The following is a 4,191-nucleotide window of genomic DNA, read 5'->3' as shown; positions in this document are numbered from 1 at the left end:
CTTCAACCGCTCTGTCCTGGGTTGTTTGCTCTGTGGAACCCAGCTGTGAAGGGGCCCTGCTGGGAGGGGGTCCTCCGGTCCTGGAAGGGGGTCCTCTCAGCCTGGAAGGGGGTGCTCCCGTCCTGTACACTCTGCAGAGGACCATAGCCTGCCTGGAGTCCTGACTGTAGTCTTGTGGGAGGCTGAGCCAGAACCATAGCTCAGCAGCTCCTGGGCCTTCCTTTCAGAAATCATATTCCATTGCATGTATATACTACATTGTGCTTATCTGTTCACTCACTGGTGGACACCTGCGTGTGTGCTGCTGGGAACATGGGCGTACAAGTATCTCTTGAGGACTCTGCTTTCCATTCTTCTGGATATATACCCAGAAGTGGGGTTGCTGTGTCATGTAGCACACTAGTTTTAAGTTTTTGAGGAACTGCTATAGTGTTTTCCATAATGGCAATATCAGTTTACATTCCCACCAACAGTGAACAAGGATTCCAGTTTAAGCAGTTTATCAAATTTTGCTTTTATGGATTGTTGCTTTTGTGTGATATCTAAGGACTTTTTGACTAACCCAAGGTCATGAGGGTTTACTCCTGGTTTCTTGTAAAAATTTCATAGTTTTGGCTCTTACATTTAGATCTTTAATTCATTTTGAGCTATTTTTTTAATGAATGGTGTGAAGTGAGGACCTAAATTCATCTTTTTCACTTGTTAATATCCAATTGTTCCAGCAGCACTTGTTGAAACTAATATTCTTTCCCCATTAAGTTATTCTGGCACCTTTTTTGAAAATCAGCTGACCGTAAATGTTAAGAGTTTATTTTTGGACTCTCAATTCTGTTCCATTGATTTATATATCCATTAAAAATTTTTTATTTGGCTGTTCCAGGTCTTTCTTGCTACCCACCAGTTTTCTATAGTTGTGGCGAGCGAGGCTACTCTCTAGTTGTGGGGTGTGGGCTTCTCATTGCAGTGGCTTTTTTTGTGGAGCATGGGCCTCTAGGGTGAGGACTTTAGAAGTTGTGGCTCGCAGGCTTAGTTACATATAGATTCCATGTGGAATCTTCTTGGACCAGGTATTAAAGCCATGTCCCCTGCATTGACAGGCAGATTGTTGTCAATCACTGAACCACCAGGGAAGTCCCATATATCTATATTTATGCCAGTACACTGTCTTAATTTCTGTAGATTTAGAATTTATTTTGAAATTGATAACTGTAAGTCCAACTTTTTTTTTTTTTTTTTCAAAATTGTTTGAAGCAATTCTGTTCTGGGTCTTTTGAATTTTTAAATGAGTTTTAGGATCAGATTGTCAATTTCTGCAAAAAGGTGGCTGGGATTTTGGTTCGCTTGCACTGAATCTATTGATCAATTTGGGGAAGAACTGCCATTTAAGAAGAGTAAGTCTTCTAATCCATGAGTATGAAATGTCTCTCCTCTTATTTTAATCTTCTTTAATTTCTCTTAGCAATATTTTATAGTTTTTTCTTCCAGCTTCACTGAGATATAAGTGATATGCAGCATTGTGTAAGTTTAAGATGTCCAACATAATGATTTGACTTAAATATAGTATATGGGTCTTATGCTTTTTTGTTAAATCTAGTCCTAAGCATTTAATCTTCTTGATATTATTGCCAATGGAATTCTTTTCTTTTCTTTTTTTATTAGCACTGTTGTTGTTGTTTAGTTGCTAAGTCATGTCTGACTTGTTTGCCACTGCATGGACTGTAGCCCACCAATCTCCTCTGTCCATGGAATTTCCCAGGCAAGAATACTGGAGTGGGTGGCCATTTCCTCCTCCAGGGGATCTTCTTGACTCGGGGATGGAACCTGCATCTCCTGCAGTGTGAGGCAGATTCTTTACCACTCGAACCACCTGGGAAGCCTATGTTGATGCAAAAGATAAGATAAATGGTTTTCAGGTGAAAGCTCATTACACATTTTTGCCCTTCTACTTAAGAGATTTTACAGTTTGGTTAGTCTCTCTTATCTTGCATATCACTATCTATGAAATGGGGTTAAAATGTATTTTAGTTGCTCTGGATCCCAGCTCTCAGAGCCTCAGGAGACTCTGCCCTTTGAGGGGTATTCCCCTCAGAGTGTCACCATGGCCAACAAGAAGGGGTGCTGGAGGTGGGCCATTGTTAGCAGTGTCAGTACGGTTCTAGTGTTTGCTATTGCAATGATCCTGGGCTTCTCACTGCAGAAGCGCACCGTCCCGCCAGGCTATGAACAGGATGGGATCTGCTGCTCTGACGCAGACATGCTGGGCTGCCTGCTAAGTCTGGGTCAGATCAGCCAAAGGGACGGCCTGCTGGTCACCTGGTACCACGCTGCCAACAGCAAAGAGCAGATGAAGGCTGCCCTCAGCAGCAGCGTCATGATTCTGGAATCAGATGTCACAACAGAAGGGTGTGACACAGTCGACGAGACAGGGGTCCCCATCACGGTGCACCCCCCAGCCATCTACAGTGACAACACCTGAGAGCAGCGGCTGGAGGCTGTGCTGGCCTCTTCCGAGAAGGGCATCAAACTAGACTTCGAGAGCATCAAGGCTCTGGGCCCCGCCCTGGACCTCCTGCGGCGGCTGACAGAGGAGGGGAAAGTTTGAAGGCCTGTGTGGATCAATGCCAACATCCTGAGGGGTCCCAACATGGTCAAACCAATAGAGGTCAATTGAGACCAATAGAGGCCACACAGTTCCTGGCCTTGGTCCAGGGCAAGTATCTTGAGACAACCCTGTCTCCAGGCTGGACTACCATCTACCTGCCCTTGTTCCCAAATGGGACATACACCCAGACCACGGTGGAGAAGATGCAGGAGCTGGTGGGAGCAGCGCCACGGAAGGTGACCTTGTCCGTGTGGCTTGTCATGGCCAGGGCCACCCGGCCCCACTTCAGCTGGCTGCTGGGCCAATCTGACAGGTACAGCCTGACAATGCGGCAGTCCGCCTCAGATCCCGCGACAGTGGATCCAGGACAACACCGCCACCCACCAAGTCTGCTGTGACTTCTTTGAGCCTCTCCTGTATCAATTCAAGCAGCTTGCCATACCTCACGGAAGCAAAGGTACTACACCAGGGGCAGCCTGATCCCTGCTCTCCAAAACCCTGGAGATGAGGGTCTGAGAGTGGAGTGACTGGTTCCTGACATCCAGGGCAATGGAAGCACAGCAACAGTGTGGCTCCCAGACTGAGAAGGCATGATCCTGCTGGACGTGGGCCTTCAGGAGCCTGCGGCTGGGGATCCCGTGCCCATCGTCCACGCCCCAGATGGCCATGCCCTGATGCTTGAGTCCTGCCTGCAGCAGCTGGCCATACGCCCTGGACGCTGGGGCCCGCGTTTGCACGTAACAGAGCCCACCACCCTGCAGCCATCCCTGGCCACGCTGGCCACGCTGTGCGCCCTTGGCCACCTGTCTAGGCCTGTGGGAGTTGGGGCCACAGTCTCCCACAGGAGTTTTATGGTCCCTGGCTCCGTGACTGGCAGGGAGTTGTTTACAGCTGTGGCCGAGGTGTTCCCCCATGTGACAGTGGCACCAGGCTGGCCCGAGGAAGTGCTGGGCAGTGGCTACGGAGAGCAGCTGCTCACAGATACACTGGGGCTGTGCCAGGGCCTCTGGCAACCCGCGTCCTTCCAGCTGCAGGCTGGGCCTCTGGGCCAGAGTCCCGCTGGAGTCATGGTCTGGCTGCTGGCAGCCTTCTCCCGGGCCACGGTCACAGTGGAACACAGCCCTGGCCAAGGCCACTATGCGTCTATGTGGGCAGTGCTGCTGGCAGCCAGGGCCGTGGAGAAGACCCGAGTCTACTACAGGCTACCCTGGAGCTACTGCCAAGACTTGCAGGCAGATATTGGCAGACATTGAGCACCCAGGAGTGCTCGCCTGGTGGACCCTGGCTTCCCACGGGGGAGGCAGGAGGGAATAAATGCCTCTGCTTCCTCAAAAAAATATATATATTTTAGTCCTTTTGTTGTAAGGACTAAAGGGGAATTTGTAGGTAAATGTGAAGGAATCAAAATTGTGATCCGTAACTGATAGTTCCCCTCCACTGAACAGGATCCTCTAGAATGAACCTTGGAAGGAGAGTGCTCTGGATAGTAAAACCAGGATAGTAAAATCAACTCCTTTTCATCTTTTTTTTTTTTTTTCGGTTGTGCAGTGTGGCATGTGGAATCTTAGTTCCCTGACCCGGGATCAAAC

General features: G+C 48.9%; 1 pseudogene; it reads left to right on the top strand.

Annotated features, from left to right (window-relative positions):
• The first annotated feature begins 2,098 nt into the window (after nt 1–2,098).
• On the top strand, nt 2,099–3,855 carry LOC120853753 (annotated as a pseudogene).
• Nucleotides 3,856–4,191: the final 336 nt, after the last annotated feature.

Source organism: Oryx dammah, unplaced genomic scaffold (genome assembly GCF_014754425.2).
Source record: "Oryx dammah isolate SB20612 unplaced genomic scaffold, SCBI_Odam_1.1 HiC_scaffold_26, whole genome shotgun sequence".
NCBI lineage: Eukaryota > Metazoa > Chordata > Mammalia > Artiodactyla > Bovidae > Oryx > Oryx dammah.
Note: the sequence above shows the minus strand (reverse complement) of the source record. Positions and strands in the feature narration are given on the sequence as shown.